We start from the raw sequence: 21,258 nt of genomic DNA, 5'->3' as shown, positions 1-21,258 counted from the left end.
TTGAATGTTTTACTAATATCAAGATCTTTTGAGAGTGGCTGCAGAAATAGTGATAAATATTCCTGCTCCGCATATGGATTTTAATCTGTTTTCTGCATCAGCGAAGAAACCTAAGTGCACCATTAGAATTACACACATTTATCTAGTGAACGTAGCACTCGCTAATGCCGCTGTGCCTGCTTTTGTATCCTTTCGGTAACTGCCATGAAGCTGCGTATGAAATCGTCGAGAATGACATGAAACTCTGCAGCGACATCACGGTCAACGTTGAAGAAATAGTAATTGACATGCTGCCCAACTAAAACATTGAAACCGGCAGCAGTATTAGAGATTAGACTATAGAATCAATAAATGAAGAGATCCTCAGCGACGGGATGGAAACCGACAGAGAAAGTTACGAGCGCTGGACCGACGAGCTGTACGCAACTGATATATAGCCTGGACATCGTAATAGTTCCTGGAGCAACCACGATGCCTCACAGTGTGCCGTTTTGACATTGGTCCAGTGGCCACTTTCAACGACAAGGATTATATAGAGCATTTACTTAGTAAACCGGCCTTCGCCAATTATGTAGTTTTCGTTGTAACATGGCAACGCATAAACTCATAAAGAAAGTCAGAACTGACTGTAAAGCCAGTTTTGCCGGTCAATTGCATCTGAATGAAGCGAAATCAAGAAACACTTATAAGGGGAAACATTCTGTATGAAATGCTGCGAAAGGCAAGTCAGTTCTGAGGAAACGCGCAAATATGCGGAAGTTTCGTCAAAGGTAACAAAAAAACTGACACTGCGTAGACTTAAACCAAAGGTACTAAAAAATATACAAACCACCGCGGCTTTCTCGGAAAGAAGCCTTCAAATCTGAAGGCAAGGTTGCCTTGGTCGGAGGATAGAACCGTCAACCATCGCCTTGCCGAGTTGGTCGCTCTACCACGTAAACAAAGCAGGAGTAAGCATGCATGTGTAAAGTGTAAAGTGAAGGAATTTTCATAAACGTAGACGGAACTGCAAGGAAGTCGTTTTCGTTTCCGCTTCCGTTTCGTGTTACAGGAAAAGCAGATGTCAATTTTACCTTTCTCCAAATATTGGCGGAGTGGTAGTGGTATTACAGAGTTGCGAAAAGCCTCCCCCCATGGGACGCTGTTGGAATTTCACGGGGCGGACACCACAGTAGGTGTGGCACCCACTGACGCCTCAACGTGGGCACCCTGTAGTCGGCGCTCTCAGCCGGTGCCTTGTTGCCGGCTTAATGAGAAGAATGTGCCTTACGTGTCCTCCAGGCGGAAGATCAACATGCGCAGTGTCCTTCTGGAAACATGCCACGTTGTTCGCACAAGCTGCCACTTCACTCACCGCCGTGGCCCTTTTCAGGAAATAAATGTTACGACGACGGAACGGTTCAGTGGCTGCCGTCGCGTCCTCCTACGAAGGTTTACTTAAGTATTCCAGCATCAGGTATCGCCTCACGTGGTACCAGCAATCCTCGTTTGGCCTGTCCATTTGCAGACGGGAATCCTCGCGAGAGTAGCAGACGACACTCCGCTTGATGACGCCGGCCATTATCATGAAGGCGTCCATGTCCCGAAAGCGCCTGACAGCCTCTCGAATCATGACGGCTGTCTATGCAGCACTGATCAATGACAGCCGGGCAACCTGCTCCGGGATTGCGCTGTGACGCGGATCTCGTTCCAGAGCTTAAACCCAGGAGCTCCAGCTGGATTGCCAGTTCTTGAAATCACTATAAGCATAAGCGTGTGGCATCGACATCGATATATTGAAGCGCTGTGCCTTCACATCACGTGGGCTACACACAGTGTTTAAGTCGACGTCTCCTGCGCTCTCTTCAATAACTGCTTTTCCTCCACTTTAGATTTTCAGTAGCCGCGCCAACAGATGGCTCTTACGCCAGGCCGCAGTTAATGGAGCATGTAGCCTAAGGTTACGACCACCGATTGCGATAGCATGTTCGTAGATAGGTAAACGGAGTGAGGATAGTGGTTTTATGGGCAGTGTAAACTTGTAAGCATTAGCCTAATAACTAAATTAAATATGATATAGTGTGTAAGCGCGACTGAATGAGGACGAAGAATGAAAAACACACGCAGAGACAGCGCTGCTTTTGTGTGTGTGTTTCTTTCTACGCCCTCGTTCAGTGGCGCATATATATTTTCTCGTGGATTGAAACCAACAATCACGCCTACGTGTTTTAAATTTACAAGCCCGCTGCCCCGCACGCGCAGTAAACATGAACGCATCTCGCTAGACGGGCGCGGAAACTCGCTGTAAAAATTCCGGAGAGAGGAATTGCGGCAGCAGCAGCGATCGAATAGGCCTTTGTGCATTTTCTCGCTTCAACGCGAACGAAACGTCGAAAACGCAGCGCTTAAGGAGCTGCCGTCATTACGCGTCCTCTGCAAACACGGCAAATTGCTGTGAAGATGATGGCTGCGCGGACGCTAGGGGGTGCTGTCAGCTCGGAGGCCTTCACGGAAAATAATTGCCCCCCCCCCCGAATCCCTCGCCTCGCCCGTACGTCTCGCGTGAGACCGGAGAGGGCGTGCTTCCTTGAGCCTTCCTCGCTCGAGCATGCGAGTATGAGCTGCGCTCGCAGGCTCACCCTCGCGAGCTTGCACTCGCACTTACGGCACACGGCACGCATCGACAACATTATAGCCCTTGGGCTTCACACGGAGCCTCCCTCCCTGCTCGCCACATGCGAGACCGTCAGCTCTCCGCAGTTGTACCTGGAGGCGTTGACCCTACAACTTACGAGCGGCGCTGTATCGAGTGGCTTTGTATCACCATCCTCCCCCCTACCAACAGAAAGGGGTTAGGGAGGCACATGAAACCGTGATCGTTGCGAAATTACGTTCCTCTTCTTGCAAGGTGTAGTTTCCTCACCGTCTTTGCGTTAGTGACTTGGCTTTTTCTGCGTTTGATTAAGAAATTTAAAAATTGTTACAACCGAATGCGGCAATTTCACTTGTTTGGCAATGCTTAGACTGCCGTGTGAATGCTTTTAGCGCTTGCCCACCAGCAGCTTTGCTTGTCTCATGAGGAGACATTGAATTCCTCGCCGTCACTTCGAGTTGGTAGAGCTGAAACTTGGCAGAAATTCTCTGTTTCGAGTAAGACTTGATTTCTTCGGTGGTAACCAATGTCCTAGTGTAGAGTAAGTTCATCTCGTGTGTTCATGGAATGCGCAACAGATAACATTAACGGGCATCCTTAGCATCTGTCCATCCGTTAAATTTCATAGCATAGGTACATTGGTTCGTAACGTCAAGCAGAAATATTCAACTACGCTGCTTCCTTTGACCATATTTATTTTCAAGATCAGATGCTTGGAGCCATGACACTGCGGTATTAATAAGGTGCTCTGGTGACATGCAGTTATGCTAAAATTTTGTGTAGTGAGTAAATATGTAACATGGCTGTATTCATGGCACGCAAAGGCAGGCTTGCAAGAACAGCGAGCTGAATAATATAGACGCCGTTGTTCTCGTTGTAGGCGCTCTATTTACGTCCCTGATTGCAGAGCTGCCTTCACATACAACAAATTCATGCCACATTGGTCTCAGATTCTTGGTATATTTATTCCTCTGTTTATTGTTACATTATCGCCAATGAAATGTAGTGGGCAATGACTGTGAACAATTAACAGTAATGAAATGTGCAGTAGGGTTGAGCATATACTTATTATAGCTTATACAACTATAGAAATAAGCCTACACGTTGTCTTCCAGCCATCATATTTTTTCTTGTAATTATGCATTTTTCGTCACGGCGAAGGCAACTCCACTGCCAATGGAGCCAACATGTAATAGACAGGCTCACATATGCCATTATATACGACTTTCCAAGTGAATATCGCTACATCCACAATGTTGAATAATGACTTTGTTAATGAATTTTTAACGTATACTGCGACATTCTTAAGAAACTTTGTTATCAGTAAATGATTTTTTTATCTAATGTGTGCAGCAGTGAAGGAACATAAAGGCGCCTTTAGCATTAGCGATTTGTCCAGTAAACGTAGCACTCGCTCATTCGTTTATCCGGGCTTGGCAGCCTTCCCGTGTTTGCTAAGCGGGACTAGAAACACTGAGACAGCCTGCGTTGAGTCAACACACCCTAGAGGGTTGGACGCCTTTACGGCGATCCCCAGTCCCAGGGTACAGCGAGGAGCCCGATGGGCTGCTTTCGCACTGGTTAGGCGGAAGCCTGAGGCGACGTTGGCTACCCGATGAGCACATAACCACCCTGTGCACAAATACGCTATGGAATCGTCGATAACGCCATGAAAGTCTCCAGGCAAATGGCTGAGAACACTGTAGAAAAATACAACACTTGCCTAGGCGTTTATGAGTCACCGACGTTTGGGACCGAACCTTAGCTCAGGGCACGGACTCTCAACGCGAGCGCCATTACCGAGCAAAACGCTGAAGAGGACAACCCTCTACATCGTTCCGATCCTTCTCTGCAATAGCTTTAGGAATCGAGGATAGTGGTTTTATGGGCCGCGTAATCTTGTAAGCTTTCGCTTACTAACCAAATGAAGAATGATGTAATGTCTAAGCGGGTCTGAATGAGTGCTTGGAAATAAACGGACAAACACAGACAGCGCTTTCTCTGACTTTGTGTTTCTTTCTACGTCCTCATTCAGTCGCGCACACACATTCTACCATGGATTGGAACCAACAAGCCCGCCTATATGCTTTGTGTTAATAAGGACGATGTCATGCGCGTACATGCAAACATGAACACACATCGCTCGATGAGCGCGGAAACTCACTGTCAAAATGCCGGAGCGAGGAATGACGCCATCACCAGCGATCGAATTGACCTTCGGTTATCTCTCGCTTCAACGCGAACGAAACCTCGAGAACACAGCGTATACGAAGCTACCGGCAATACGCGCACTCTTCAAACATCGCAGATCGCTTTCGAGATGAGGGCCGCCGACGGAAAAGAACGCCCCCCCCCCCCCCTCCCGTCCTCTACTCAACTCCGGGCTGAGAGTGAGCCGCGTTCTACGGCTAACTCTCGCACGCTTTCACTCTCACCCACAGCATACAGGGCGCGCCGCCGATTCTATCGACCTTGAAATTTATACGGAACATCACGGCGTCGGCGACGGCAGAAATGCACCCGGTGGGTCCATACAATTGATATTGGAGTAAAGTAAACATAGTAGGGTCGTCAGGCAGTTATTGTTCGCAAAGCAGCCACGAGTAACGCTGTTGGCTCCATGCATTCTGTAGCCAAATGCGCCTACCAGACTTTGAATCCTCGGGACAGCACGCCGCACGTGACTCCCCATGTCGCTTGGTTTGTGGTATCGTTTTCAATGGCGCTCGCCCCTGTTGTTAGTGCCGCATTCTCTGGCTCATGGCGCTTTGCTTCCTGTTCGCCACATGCGAGACATTCAGCTCTAAGCAATTGTACGTGGAGGCATTGACCCTGCTGCAACGGCAACATTTATCCCCGAGCGTTAGCGCTGTGGGCCCCGCGCTGCAACTTACGAGCGGAGCATTATGTAGAAGTGCAACATATCGCACGGGCTCTTTGTATTACCTTCCTCCCGCCTCCCAAAAGAAAGGGGGGGGGAGGTAGATGAAACGTCGATCGTTTAAAAATTCCGTTCCTGCCCTTGCAAGGTGTAGTTTTTTCATTTTCACTGATTTAGTAACTTGACATTTTCTGCATTTGATTAAAAAATGAAAAACGTCAACGAGCAACCGCGGCAATTTAAATTCTTTTGCAAAGCTTAGACTGACGCGCGGATGCTTCTTGCGGTTTGCCCAGCAGCAGTTTTGATAGTCACTTGACGAGACTTTGAATTCCTCGCGGTCACTTCGAGTTGCCACAGCACAAAACTCCGCAGAATGTCTTTTTTCTTTTCGAGTAAAACTTCATTTCTTCGGTGGTAATCAAAATGTTAGTGTAAAGTAAGTTCATGTCAAGTTTTCAAAAAATGCAGTGCCGATATCAACACTAATGGGTGTTATTAGCATCTGTCCATACGTTAACTTTCATAGCATAGGTCCACTGGCTTGTGAAATCTCGAATAAACATCCAGCCACGCTGCTTCCATTGTGGAAATTTATTTTTGAGGTGAGGATCTTGGAGCCACGAAACTGGGATATTAGGGTGCTCTGATGACATGCAGTTTGGTGAAATGTTGTGTAGTGAGGAAATGTAACATGCGTGTATTCATGGCGCGTAATGGCAAGCATGGAAGTAGCATGAGCTGGACAACACGAACGCCGTTGTCCTCGCTCTATTTACGTCCCTGTTTGCACACCTGCCCCCACAGACAAAAAATTCCTGCCACATCGTTTTCTCATTCCAGGTATATTTATTTCTGTGTGTAATGTTGCGTAATGGCCAATGAAATTTAGTGGGGCATAGCCGCTAACAACCAACAACAATGAAATCTGCAGTAGGTTAAAACTCATATTTACTACTCTTGATACGTGTGATCAAGCAAGCCTGCACGTAGTTGTCTGGGCATCAGCTATTTTGTACTCGAGGTTTTGTACCCACCATATCAGCATGCACGGTTGATGGAGCCAGCTTCCAATAGATCGGCTCGCACATGTAGCTACATAAGGCCTTCAAAGTGTATATAGCTAGATCCGGATTTTCGGAAATATAATTTATGAACACAACAACCTCTTGAGAAATGCTGCAAAGCTCATGATAAACGTTTTTACGAGCAGATGCCTTTTAATACAGTGTCTGCATCAACAAAGGACTTTAAGATTTAGGTGCACGTAAAGAACCCCAGATAGACGAAATTTACAGAGTCCTCCACTACGGCGTGCCGTATAATCATAAAGTAGTTTTGGCACGTAAAACCCCGTATTTTAATGTTTTTAACGAAGGACTTTAGTGCGCCATTAGCTTTGGCCACGTTTATCTAGCAAACGTAGCGCTGCCCAATGCGGGTGTTCCGGCTTGGCACGCTTTCGGAGTTTTTCCTGCCGTGCCTACATTCGCGGACAACTCCGTGTGGCCGTTGAGTAAAAGCTACGGGGGCTCAGCTTCTGCACTCGTGTTACCGCGCCAAGTAGTCCGCCAGCGTTTGACGATGCTTTCGGTTGCTCGGGACAGACGCTTAATCGACGCACCTTCCACTTGCGGCGGTTTCGCGTTTGCCCAGGCGCGAAAGGGAAAAGCCGCAAAATAAGTAAACCTTTACATTCAGTGGCCTGTCTTGTCCTGTATAACGGCTGCTAATCAGATGCCTACGTTTTCTCCTCTGTTGCTTAAACTAACGTGAGTGAAAACACGGCATTCTTTTCAGGAGCGCTCCCCCCTAGGCGCGCTTCACTCCGTAGCTGTCTCTTCATTAGACAGTTTTAGTTTAGCGTACGCTACACCATTGCGTACGCTACAAAATAGCGGGCCGTCACTGCACATGCGTGAATGCGTGGTTTGCAGAGTTTGCGTGAAACATGGCGGCGGTCCTGGCTACCCGCTACGAATCGAATTCGGCGGTGCTTTTGTAAAATGCGCTTCGTTCGTACAGTTGACTATAAATGGCTTTGGCTTAGTCTCGGGCCACTTCGGCGACATAGTATTATGGATAAGCTTGTGGCGTTTTCGAGATCGCTTCTAGTTTCGAACGAATCGAAGCCTAACGAAAGAAATGGATGTTTCGATGGATTTTATGCGCGTCGCCTTTGGAACGGGGCGGTGAGTTGCGCCACCAAGCTCTTGCTATTATAGTGCTTGGTGTCCTACCTCAATGTTCGAGAAACATTCGAGGTGTCATCGCCACCTATTGCTACAGTCGTGAGATAACCGCAACGAAGGCATACGGCCTCTGAGGTCCGAAGACCTCGCACAGCAACTAAAACTGTATAAAACGCGCGCTGCTTAGTGTGCGCTATACTATAGCATATCGCGTACGGTATAGTTGCGTATGCTAAACTAAATCTGTCTATTGTCACAGAATGCTGTGCGCCAGCACAGAAACACTGACACAGCCCGGGTTGGGTCAACACCTTCGAGAGGGTTGGCCGCCCTTGCGTCGATTTGCCACTCACAGCTACTGGGACCAACCGCATGTGTTGCTTGCGCACTGGTTGGACGCATGTCTGAGGCAACGTTAGGTACTCGATGAGCAAATAACTATTCTGTGCACAAAAACCTTATTGAATCGCAGAAAATCAGATGAAAATCACAGGGAAATTTCTGACACCACTATAGAAAAAAAAAGGGGGGGGGGGTATGCGCAGGTCACCGTCAAGGACATTGAAACCGAAAGGAACGTCAGAGATCACACTATACAAACAATAAATGAAGAGGTTCTTAGTGACGTGATGGAAACCGGCAGACGGCGTTACGAGCGTTCGATTGATGAGCTATACGGAGTTCATATATCAGCCCAACGTTGGCTCGAGTCTGTTTGATAAAGCAACCGCGATGACTCACAGTTTGCCGCTTCCAACTTTCTCCACTGCTCACTATCAGCTTCAAATCATTCTCGAAGGACAAAACGCTGCAACAGGGAATGTATGGCCTACTTCTCTCTTAGTAAGTTGTCCTTCGTCAATTATGTGAATCTCGTTGTATCATAGCAACGCAACGACAGCTTATGGTGACAGTCAGAACAGATTTTAAACGCCAATTTTACTGGCTGAGCGCGTCTGAATGGAGCGAATCCATGAGACAGTTCAGAGGGAAGCGCACGAAGCTTTAGGGGAAGCCTTTTGATATCATACGTCGCAAGATGGAAAGGTAATGATGCGAAAACCCGTAAGGAGTTGAATGTTACATCAAAGCGAAAAAACGGACTGCGATACACCTGTAGAAAATAGACTTTGAAGCCATTGCCCTCAGTACCCCCTCCCGTTTCCTGAATAAGAGAAAGGGGATAGGGAAGACCACTGTCATCACAACGTTCAATGCTTTTCTCCAGAGTGTCACTTTGTTTATTTTTTTTTTGCTAGGTTTCAAAATCGTCACGTGTGGTTTCGTCGTAAAGATTTGCTTTCCTCCAAGCACGGCAGCCACTTTCTCGCCGCTGCCGCCAATGGAGCATCAATTGCGTCGCAGTCGCCAAGCGGAATCCTTCTCTCGTTGGAACAGAAAAGAAGGTTGAGCCTTAATTTTTAAGGTCAAAAGTTTTAACTAAATAGTCATCAAGAATAGCAAAGCATGCGCTTTGAAAGCGTGGCAAATGGGAAGGCACATAAAGCGGCGGTCCACAGCACAAACAAGCTGAGTCCGTGCCAGTTGGTGAAAGTTATCACTGTGCTCTCACCACGTGCGGCTTTGCATACATTTATTTCGTCGTGACTTGAATGATACGCTGTGGCAGATGCCATTGGCTCGCGATTTGAGATTTTTCCTATAAGAACACAGGAGAAACGAAAATTGCGGCTGCTGCGCCCATACAATAGCTACATCTCGACGTATAATAAAACGTTCCTCGTTCGAACATTCCGTTCCTTCCCTCGGGAGGTATCCTGTGTCATTTTCGTTGCCCTATTTATTAGGCCAGTGCTGCCTTCGATTAAGAAATTACTAAACCTCAACGAACAACTGTGGCAATTGGAATTGTTCTGGCAATGGGTAGACAGGTGTTCGCGCTTGTGTGCCAGCACCCGACATTGCCTCATGATGAGACCATCAATTTTTACGGCTGCGGCTTGGACTTTGGTTACGTGCGCATGAGCGCCAAGGCTCCAATTAACCTTCACATTGAGTTACATGAGCTGAAACACGGAAGAAATGTTTTCTTCGTGTAAGACTTGATTTTTTAATGGTAATTATTTTGATATAAAATCCATCTCGAGTTTTGACAAAATAAGGTGCCACTGTGACCATGTATAGGAATGAGTCGCATCTGTCCATAGTGGATTCGTTCCTGACATCAAGAATAAATATCCAGCTTTGGTGCTTTCTTTGGTAAACTATTTTGTCATGATTAGGCCTTGGAGCCATGAAAGAAGCAGCTCAGGTATTAGGGTACTCTTATGGCATGCAGTTACGCTTAAATGTCGAACAATTAGTAATTGTAACATACCCATGTTCATGACACTTAAAGACGGGCTCCAAAACATGGCAGCAGAAGAAAAACACGGACAACACAAACGCCATTGTCTTTGCTGTCCTAGTTCGAATTACGTCACTGTTTTCACTCCTGCCTTTACTTACAAAGAATCCCTGCCACATTGCTCCAGCATTTAGAGTACATTTATTTATACTATTCTTAACATATATTTTATTTGTATGATCTAGCTAGTGGACATGTTGTCTTGAGGTATAGTTATTATAATTTTCCATTTCCATGCAATCTTACTATTTGTCACATACTGCGCAGTCGCACCGCCAATGGAGCCAAGAATCAATGGATTGGCTCCCACACGCCACGTTACACATCCTTCAAAGTGAATATGGTGGTTCCCTTTGTTTTTGAATGCATGTTCTACTACCATGACAAACTTTTGAGAGCGACTGCACAAATAATGAGAAATTTTCCTTCTCAGCACATGCCTTTTAATCTATTTTCTGCAACAGCAAAGAAACCTAAGTGCGACATTACAAGTACACATGCTTATCTAGTGAACGTAGCACTCGCTTATGCGGCTATCCCTGCTTAACATCCTTTCGGTAACTGCGATGAAGATCCATATGAAATAGTCGAAAATGCCATGCGAATCTGCAGCGAGATGACGGTCAACCTTCTAGAAAAAATAATTGAGAAGGTGCCCAACAGAAACACTGAAACAGGCTAGAATATGACATATTAGGCTATAGAAACAATAGATGAGGAGTTCGTCAGCGACGGGATGGAAACCAGCAGAGAACGTTACGAGCGCTGGACCAACGAGCAGCACGTAGTTTATATATGAGCCCAACGTTAGTTAGCTCGGGCCTTGACATCGTGATGGTTCCCGAAGCAACCACGACGCCTCACATTTTGCCGTTTTCGCGTTGCACCAGTGGCCACTATCAGCGTGAAATCCTTCTCCAAAATTACAACGCTAGGTCAAGGGATGTATAGACAATTTTTTTTTGCCTAAATCGTCTTTCGCCAATTACGTGGTTTTCGGTGTAACGTGGCAACGCATCTCCTTATGGCGAAAGTGAGAACACATTGCGAATGCCAGTTTGACCGGTCGACTGCGTCTGAATGAACGCGAACTCAAGAAACATTCAGAGCGGGAAACCTTTTGATATCGAACGCCGCCTATGGCCAGTCAGTTCTGAGGAAACCCACAAAGATGTGAAAGTTTCGTCAATGTAAAAAAAAAGTGGTGCCACTACATGGACTTTAGTGCAAATCTATTAAAAAAATATGGAGACACCCAGCGGCTTTCTCGGAAAGAGGCCTTCAATGTTGAAGCGGAGTTTGCCTTCGTCAGAGGAGGGTACCATCAACCAATGATGTTCTGAATCGGTCGCTCTACCATTCCAGCAAGCAGGAGTCTTGCAGATTGCAAGGCGAGGCCGAATCAATGGGCATCCTGTACCTCCGAGACACCGAATACAACTCAATTCGGGGAAAACGTGCAAAGTAAAGGAATCTTCATAAAAGAGGACGGAACTGCAAGAAAATCATTTGCATTTCGTCTTCCGCTTCGTGTTACAGTAATGGCGGATGTCAATTTTACCTTTTTTTACCTTTTTCCAAATATTGCAGCACCTGTTGAAAGTACGTAAGATGGGTGGCTTACTGCCGGGAGGGTCTCGTTGCAGTCATTGACTTTGAGACCCTCGTCTGCATACTATTTGTTGTTTACTCTTTGTTTTTTTTTTGAATGACGAATAAAGTGAAACTGAAACGAAGGGAAAAGTATCGGTACTTACCATTTGAGCCTAACCATATTGCGAAGCGCCAGTACAAATATTAGAGAGGGAGAAGTGTCTAGAAAACTAGCGAACAATGCCTTTTAGAAAGAGTTTTAGCCAAATTTCATGGATACATGCGAATAATCATCATCGTAAACGTAACTATTGGTATAATAAGGCTATGAATCAGTTTTTCAGCCCATATTACTCGAACCTTTCCGTAGGGATAGTTATCAGTAACCGACACCGGTTTTAGAAGAAGAAAAAAAACACTCTAAGTTGCATTGACACGTGGGATGAAGCAAACACCTCAGGCATAATCAGCTCAGTGGCGGAGTGGTAGTGGTATTGCAGGGTTGCCAACAGCGTCCACCTCGTGAGACGCTGTTCGCGTTTCACTGGGCGGACGGCTCAGTAAGGTTGGCGTACCCACCGACGCTGCAAAGCGTGCACTCTATGCTCGGCGTTCTCAACCGGCGCCTTGGTGCCGGCTTAAACAGAAGCGAAAAATAAAGATGCGCTAGACACAGAAATAAGATAACAGTGGTAACGTCTCCGTCTCACACTCCGGAGGCCCTGGTTCGATTCCCACCCAGCCCAACTAGCAAGTTGTTTTTTATTCATGAAGTGCCTGCTGGGATTTATCGCTCACGACTAACGCTGCCGACGCTGACACCGACGCCGACACCGACGACACCGGCTTTTCTGCGACACGAGCTCCTTAACGCTGTCGCGTTAAAAGTAATATACCCCAGACGCAAGCTCGACATCCGCAGTGTCGTTTAAGAAGCATGTGACGTCGGTCGCCCAGGCCGCCGCCCCAGTGGCCGCGTTCGCCCTTTTGATGCAATAAATGCGAGGACAACGGAACGCATCATTGGTCGCCATCGCATCCTCCTACAACGGTTTCCTTCATGTATTCGAGCATCAAGTAATGCGTCGCGAGGTACCAGCAATACTCGTTCAGCCTGTCCATTTGCAGCCGGGAATCCTCGCGAGAATGGCCGGTCGCTCGGCGTTTGACGATGCCGGCCATTTGCATGAAGGAGTCCATGTCTCGAAAGCTCTGACACAGTCTCGAATCATGGCGGCTGCCTCGGCCGAACCAACGCGATGAGTTACGGAGTCGCCACCTGTCGGAAGCGCCTCCCTTGCGCAGTATGAGGGATCACGCGGCGCGCTCCTCATAGGTTTCGCTTACGGTGCTCAATAAAACACCCCGCGGCAGCCCTCTTGTACATTTATGTAGGTGCTTTTAAAACGAAGGAACTTTTTGACTGTCGATATCATAAGCCTTGGGCAAGTTGAAAGCACAGAAGCTTTTACAGACGCTATCTCTTTACCGAATACGTACAGTGAACGCCACTGCGCGTGGTCGCCATGATGGCGTCTCCCGAAACGGCTTCTTGCATGAAAGATAGGCAAACGCTGAGAATAAGCCATGTGAAATATGTTCTTATAGTCGGCTGTCTGTATAACCAAATGGGGCATAACAGAGTGAAGCTTCAATGCAGCGATCACACGGGTTCGCAGCGACCGACTGCGCGTCTGCATGCATGTCCGCGCATAATGTCCGCTGTGAGTGCGTTTTTGCACAGTGCCGCGAGCTTTAGGCCTCAGCGTATGAGCATTTGACAGCACGCTAGCAACCATTGTTGCGTGGCCGCTATCAGAACTGTTCAAAAATAATTTCGCTATGGAGACTTCGACGCGTACAACGGCTATTATGTGCCGTCGCGACGATTCAATCTTTCCTTGTCTCCTAAATTCTTGGACATTTCAATATTATTTCTCAAGTTGCCTCACACTGTATGTTTATCGGTCTTCTCAGCGTGCGATTTCCCACTGCTTCTTTTTCATGTTCCAGTGGATTAATTCATAACAGAAACATGACCATATCCAATGCTTTTTATGCGCTTCTTGCCGCTCCCTTTCCATTGCAGTGAACTTGCCCGAATCCAGTATTACCAACTTCATAGACCTAATAAAGCATCATGACATTAGCTGGGCAGCAGGCGCGGGCGAGCGTCTCAGTGCACGTTTTCTGCTACTCACCGAACATCGCGCAGTCCAGGCGCCGTAGCGGAAATCTTCCTCGCGTCCGTGCTTCGCTGCATACTTGAGTAGCAGCCGATGGCTGTGTGCCGGTTCTAGGTTTCGCCAGCCAAGCTTTATGCAGCTCCTAGCCCTGTGGCTACACGTGAATAAGGCTGACACCGGGCTCCGTTGCGCACGTCCGGCACTGCGGATCCAAACAGTAGCCTACGTTGTTGCACAACTACAAAGGTAGCCCCTACCTATTGTAGTGCTTTCAAATGTCGTCAAGCAGACAGCCAAGGCGGTAAAGCCTGACCACTTAAACAAACAGAACCACGGCGCACGTGGGACTTTAAGCTCTCATTTTCACCTCGCTCCGGCGCTTCCGAAGCAGCCGACGCGTCCGCTGTGTCCACGTGATCCTTCATCCCACGTCACGCCGACGGTGGCGCCAGCTTTTCCAGTGGTGGACCTCGCCCCCAATATTATGCGAAGCATATTACGAGAGCTCAACCCAGCTCCTCAGGCGCGGCGGTGTCGCCTTCAATGACCTTTGACCCCATGCCATACCACGTGACACCGTGACGTCATTACATAGGAGAAACGGGGCTCCAACTCGCGCCGTCGCTCGCGGCGTTGCGGCGGTATATAAGCAGCTGCGCTTGTTTCTAGGTGGCTTTGGCTCAACTCTTGCAAGATGGGCTGGGTGGGAATCGAATCAGGGTCTCCGGTGTGTGAGACGGAGACGCTACCACTGAACCACGAGTACGATGCTTCAAAGCGGTACAAAAGCGCTTCTAGTGAATGCGGTGTTGCCTTAGAAACGAGCTGTTTCTAGGCGTGCGTCGCTTGCTCAGGCGCACAATTCGTTGCCGCGCCGAACGCTGCGTTGCTCGACGCTCACCGCGTCCAATGCGGGGCGCGTAGTCGCTGCGCCGTAGCCCATTTTCTTACACCCCTTGGCGGGTCGACGGGAACGCTTTCGCGTTCCACTCTTGAAGGCGAAGCAGAGTAACGCATGAGTTGTTTCTTCATCTAGCCGAACCAAATATAGCCAAGCAACAGCAGTTCACCAGGCTAAACAGTGGTTCAACAACTAAAATAAAGGCTAGTATGCTTCGCATCCTGGGCTTAACCTTAGCTAAGCCACAGCCATTTTTTTTTGCGATGCCAGTGAAATATCCCCCTCCCAAGTGAGAGCCGTTGGTGCGCCTTAGTTCAGTAAGCTGCCGCGATGCGACGCTACCCAGAAGATACGAATAATTTAGCTACGCCTGCTTGCGTAACGCGGGCGTCTGAGCGCGCACCGCTGCTGTTCTCCGTGAGAAGTGTTAGACGCTCCGTCCGTGCATCTGTCAGGTGTCGGATTATGACGCGTCTGTCAGTCTACCTCCGGCTTCCGTTGGGAGGAGCCTCGCCAGATGGTACTCTCCTCCACGACCGTAAAGAAGGCGCGAATGCTTGCCAGCTGGGGAGAGTAGGAAGGGAAGATAGGAGAGGGGGGAGAAAGGTAAAATCGGCCTTATATGGCCGGCATTGAAAAAAAAAAATCGCAAGTCCGCCCGAAATGCGGAGCACCGATTGCGATATCGAATTAGTAGATAGCTGTGCGAAGTGAGCATAGTAGTTTTATAGGCCTGACTAACTAACTTACCAATTAAAGAATGTGTAAGTGTGACTGCACCAGGGTGTAGAAAGAAACGGACACACAGAGACAGCGCGGTCTTTGCGTGTCTCATTCGTTCTACGTTCTTGTTCAGTCCCAGTTACCCATTATATCATGGATTCGAACCAACTAGCCCGTCAACGTGTTTAAACTAAATTAACCAGACCGGCGTCGCGCGCGTTCACGTACGCATGAACACGCGTCGCTCGATGACAGCGGAAAGTGTCTCTGAAAACGCTGGAGATAGGAATCGCGGCAGCAGCCGCGAGCCAATTCACCAACGTGTATAGCTCGCTTTAACGCATACGAAACGTCAAAAGCACAGCGCATAGAAAGCTACCCGCACTACGCGCACTCTGCAAACATCGCATATCGCTTTCGTGCAGGTATAAAAACATATTTCCTATCGCTAACGGTGCTCCCTTTTTCCAGCGGAACTGCGAATTTTTCTAAACATCCTGATGGACGCTGTGAACACGCGCAGCCAGTACCGCGGCGGCAAAGCAGAATCTGAAAGGGTGCAAACGAGATCGCTGACGCTACATTGATCTCGACGGTGCGACGCTTTGTAATGGTGGCGCTTGTGTAACCTCGGCAATGGCTTCGCTGTATACATCCACTTTCACGCGGTGGAATGGAGGTGCACTTTGTTCATGCCTATTCTTCACTTAATTCGTATTTTAATAATATCGTCGTCCACGTACAATTACGATGTGCCCCATCATAGTTCCCGCGGCCGTCCTGCAACGTAGGAGACGCTCGTTGTATTCGTGCGCGGACTCTGCAGCCACACCACCGCGTTCTTGCGTCATCAATCACGAACATTTGTCGAGGTACTTCGGCTCTTGGCTCACATGACGCGAATCGCGCAGTAGGACGAGAAGGCAAGGAAATTTATTTTAATCCTCCGTGCGAGACTGACCTCGCGAGCTCCGGCAGTCATCTTGTCATGGCCGGAGCGTAATTTTAATTGTGCCCTGCGGTACTCTCATTTGCCTGAAGAAAAATGCGGCGTCGGGCGTGCCGGCATTTTTCTCTCTTCACTTTCGACAACTATCGTCCGACGCGGCGGCATCTTGGCTTTCTAAATTCCCGCACACTGCGATAGATACCATGCTAGGACTTCGTCGAGGGCAGCGAAGAAGTAAAAAAAAAGAAAAATCTCAGACGCCGTTCCCCGCTTTCGCCACGAGATGTTCTTCCTCTCGTTGGCCCCTTCGAAAAAAAAAAAATAAGAAATCACAGAGACAAATGTGACATTTTCAGGGGGACAATTCTACCTCTGTGGGTACTTTTTGCTGAGGATTATTGCCTCTCTTACTCCTCAAAAATTGGCTTCGCCTAGATGCTGATCAGGGCAGTGCGCTGTGCTTCGTCGACTATTTGTTTTCCCATTGCTTAGATACAATTTTCTGCAAACAGCGCTCGATCATACGAGCCAAACAATATTAAATAGGTGCAGAAACTTCTGTAATGCCTTGTTATCTTCATACTTCATATGAAGATAATTGTTATAAATCGCATCTATCCCTAAATTAACTTTTTCTACCACACTACTATTGCAGCGGATTATCAAGCATCAATATACAACCATGCTGCTTCCTTTGACCAAACTTATTTCCAAAATCACGTCTTGGAGACCTGAATGAAGCAGCTGGTTTATTCTAGCGAGCTGGTGGCACCCATTTGTGCTGAAATGTCGTGCAATGAGGAGAACTGACATACGCGTATTCGTGGTGCATGGAGGCGGGATTGTAAGAATAACGAGGTGCACAATCACAAATGCATTTGTTCTTTGTTGTCCTCGTTCTACATACGTCCTTGTTTGCACACGTGTCTTCAAATACATACATCGAATCCCTACCACGTCGCCCAGTCATTCAGTGCGTAAATTGTTCATTTAGAGCAACAGTAGGCCAATGCATAATTTGTAGTGAGGAATGGATGGGAACAATAAAAAAACTGTGAAAAGTACACCAAGTTAAAGCACATATTATGCTTCTTGCGTGTGATCCTGTAATTCAAGAGGCTTTCGCTTTTCTTTTCTATTGAGCGATCATTATTATTCAACTTTTGCCTTTTCATGCACTGTGTAGACCGCAAACGAGTTGGGCATCGACGGCACTGTCGATGGAGCCACCTTGATACAGATCGGCTCGCCTACGCCACATTACGCAACCGTCAAAGTGAATATGGCTACGTGCACAGTTCTAGAATAAATTTTTTACGAGCATAGCATACCTTTATGATATGATGCAACAACCCTGATAAGCTTCCTTATCAGCGTACCCCTTTTAATCTGCTGTCAGCACCAGCGAAAGGACGTAAGAGCGCCATTAGCATTGGCCACATATCTCTAGTAAGTGAAGAGCTCACTAAGGCGGCTGTCCCGGGTTGGCCCCTTTTTGTTCTTTTCCAGCCGGGCTTAAAAACACTGAGACAGCCCGGGTTGTGTCAGCGCCACCGAGAAGTTTCAACGCTCTTACGGCGTTCCCAACACGCAGGCCGCAAGAATGAGCGTGACGGGCTGTCTGTGCACTTGTCCGTCGGGAGGCTGAGGAGATGTTAGATAGATGATGAAAAAATAATGTTTGTGCGTCGATAACCCATATTTGAACGTCTGAAATGACAAAAAAAATGTGCAGGGAGATGCTGAATAACACCGTTGCAAAAAAAAAAATCAGCAGGTCTCCAGCAAAGAAATTCAAACCATCTGGGATATTAGAAATTACACTATAAAAACTGGCTGTGGCTTAGCTAAGGTTAAGCCCAGGATGCGAAGCATACTAGCCTTTATTTCAACGCGACAGCATTAAGGAGCTCGTGTCGCAGAAAAGCCGGTGTCTTCGGCGTCGGCTCAGGCGTGCGGCGCTTGCTCAGGCGCACATTTTGTTGTCGCGCCGAACGCTGCGTTGCTCGACGCTCACCGCGTCCGATGCGGGGCGCGTAGTCGCTGCGCCATAGCAAAGCCACCTAGAAACAGTCTCTGTAGCACGCCGCAACCTTCGCTTCTCATTCCAACGAGCAGCTCTGTCTCCAGGAGGCATCTCACCTCGTGAGTGTCTAGCAGAGGCAAGCGCAGCTGCTTATATACCACCGCGACGCCGCGAGCGACGGCGCGAGTTGGAGCCCCGTTTCTCCTCTGTCGTGACGTCACAGTGTCACGTGGTATTGAAGGCGACGCCGCTGCGCCTGAGGAGCTGGGTTGAGCTCTATATGCTTCGCATAAAAAATAATTCAGGAGCTCATCAGCGAAGGCATGGAAACAGGCAGAGCAAATCATAAGCGTTCGGCCGAGGAGCAATACGCAGTTCATAGGTCAGCCCAACCTTGGCTCGAGCCTGTACATTGTAGTAGCTCACAAAGCAACGATAATGCTCCACAGTCTGCCATTCCCAACTTGCTCCAATGGAGCCAACATGACCAGCGTGAAATCCTCATCGAATAATACAGCTCAAGAACAAAAATGTATAGACTACTCCTTGTTTTTCGTAAGTCATCCCGCTCTATTTATGTGGCTTTCATTGTAACAAACCAATGCATCGGCTCATGGCGAAACTCAGAACAGATTGTAAATGACAATTTTACCGGTCGAGTGCGTCTGAATGAAGCGAACTCTGGATACACTTAGATCGTGAAGCTTTTCGATATCAAACGCCGCCAAATGGCAAGTTTGTCCTGCGGAAACCCGCAAAGTGCTGGATGTTTCATCAAAGGGAGAAAATTGGCACTCCAGAGACTGCAGCACAAAACTACTTATAAACATTGAAACATCCACGAGACTGTCTCCAAAAGAAACCTAAAGGTTGAATGATAATTTGCCCTGGTCTCGAGATCGCAACCACGTCCAACGCCTTTCAGCGTTGGTCGCTCTACCATCTCAGTCTTGCAGATTGCGAGGGGACGCTGAATTAATGGGCGACCCGAAGCTTCAAGACACAGAAGACGACTACTCGATTCCGCAAAACCACGCAAAGTGAAAAAAGTTTCAGAAAAGGGAAGAAAACTGCCAAAAAACTATTTGGTTTTCTCTTTAGCTTCGTGTTAAAGGCGGCTGTCAATTTTCGTATTTCTCCAAATATTGCCGCTCCCGCTGAGAGTCCGTAACATAGGTGACTTGGGCAAAAATTCGGGTGTCTACCACTGGATTATACTGCGTCGCGAGTTTCCAGTACAAAGTTTAAGCAAGTGAAGCTTTCTAGAAAACAACGGAAGAAAATAGTTTTAGATGGAATTTTTGACAAGTTTCGTTCATTTACGCGAAGAAAGATAATCCTAAGGACAAATATAGGTTTAGTAGCAGCAGCAGAGAGAGAGAGAGAGAGAGAGACATGCAAATGAGAGAAAGGCCGGGAGGTTACCCCAAGTTAAAACGTCCGGTTTGCTACCTTGCACTAGGGGAAGAGAAGGGGTACAGAAGGTGGAAAGATTAGCGGTGAAAAAAATAAAATCGTGAAAGAAATGTGAAAAGGGACGGAATGAGATCAGTATAGTCTGTCTAATAAGCCACTGCCACGTAAAAATGTCACCAAAGCTTTGACCGACTTTCGGTGCGACGGCAGTTCATGCCGGCATTCCGAAGAGCATTACAAATTACAAATAGTAGTAGCAGCAGGGACATGGAGCCTTTCCGTGCATATTACTAGGACCATTCCGTATTCATAGATATAAGTGACCGTCACCAGTTTTAAAAAACAATGAAAAACACATGAAATTGCATGCCCGGATGGCCAAAATGGTAGATGGTCAGACAAGCAAGCTCCTACAGGCTGGACGGTTGAGTAATGGTTTCGTTTTTGTATTCGAGCATCAGGTATCGCCTCACAAGGAACAAGTAACCCCTGGCGAGGCCATCCAGTTGCAGACGGGAAATCTCGCAAGAATGGCAGACTCCGCGGCGCTTGACGACGCAGGACATTTGCATGAAGGCGTCAATGTCTCGAATGCTCCTTACAGCTTCTCGAATAATGACGGCCGCCTCGGCTCCACTGACCGACGACAGCCGGGCAACCTGCTCCTGGAGTGCGCGGTGACGCTGGACGCGTTCCAGCGTTTGGGACGAGGACCTGCAGCCAGGCTGCCAGAGGTCTTGAAAGAAATATCGGCAAATATGTGCGACATCGACTTCGCTATAATGAAGAGTTCTGACTTTTTAAGACGCGACGGCTCGGCTTTTACCAGCATGTTGCTGTTCTACATGGTGTACGTTTTTTTGGCACCCTTAGCATCAGCGTTGCCGATGGACGACGCAGAGAGAGTGCGACATCGAAAAACACGAATGTGCACCACCGAAGCTCATTGTGGATATGCAGCGATAAAATCCAGTTATACCTCCAAGTACACATTGGTAATGACGCTTAATAGTTTACATTATTGATTAAGGCCGCGAGTCGTATCATTCGATGGCATTTAGGTGTCACCATGGTTTGACGCATTGCAAGTTACGCTAACTGCTTTCAAGAGCAAATTTCGGGCATTGGCGTAGCCAGATCAGTCCATAGAGTTTCAATCTATACCCCCGTGGTTGCTTAATGGCTGTGGTGCTGGGCTGCTAGGCACAAGGTTTCAGGATCGAATCGCAGCCGCAGCTGTAACATTTCGATAGGGAAGAAATGTGGAAACACATCTGTACTTACATTTAGGTAGACGCTGTAGATGTCCTAGAGGTTCAAATTATACCGCAGTACCCCGCTACGGTGAGCCTCGGTATGAAATCGTTGTCTTGGCACGTTAACCCCAATAA

At 47.7% G+C, this 21,258-nt stretch overlaps 1 protein-coding gene across 2 annotated transcripts in view; it reads left to right on the top strand.

Moving 5' to 3' along the window:
• LOC139048927 (uncharacterized) overlaps positions 1-21,258 on the top strand; it is a 166,996-nt gene that overhangs the window by 44,583 nt on the left and 101,155 nt on the right. The gene's annotated exons all lie outside the window — the stretch shown is intronic.

Source organism: Dermacentor albipictus, chromosome 8 (genome assembly GCF_038994185.2).
Source record: "Dermacentor albipictus isolate Rhodes 1998 colony chromosome 8, USDA_Dalb.pri_finalv2, whole genome shotgun sequence".
Classification (NCBI taxonomy): domain Eukaryota; kingdom Metazoa; phylum Arthropoda; class Arachnida; order Ixodida; family Ixodidae; genus Dermacentor; species Dermacentor albipictus.
Note: the sequence above shows the minus strand (reverse complement) of the source record. Positions and strands in the feature narration are given on the sequence as shown.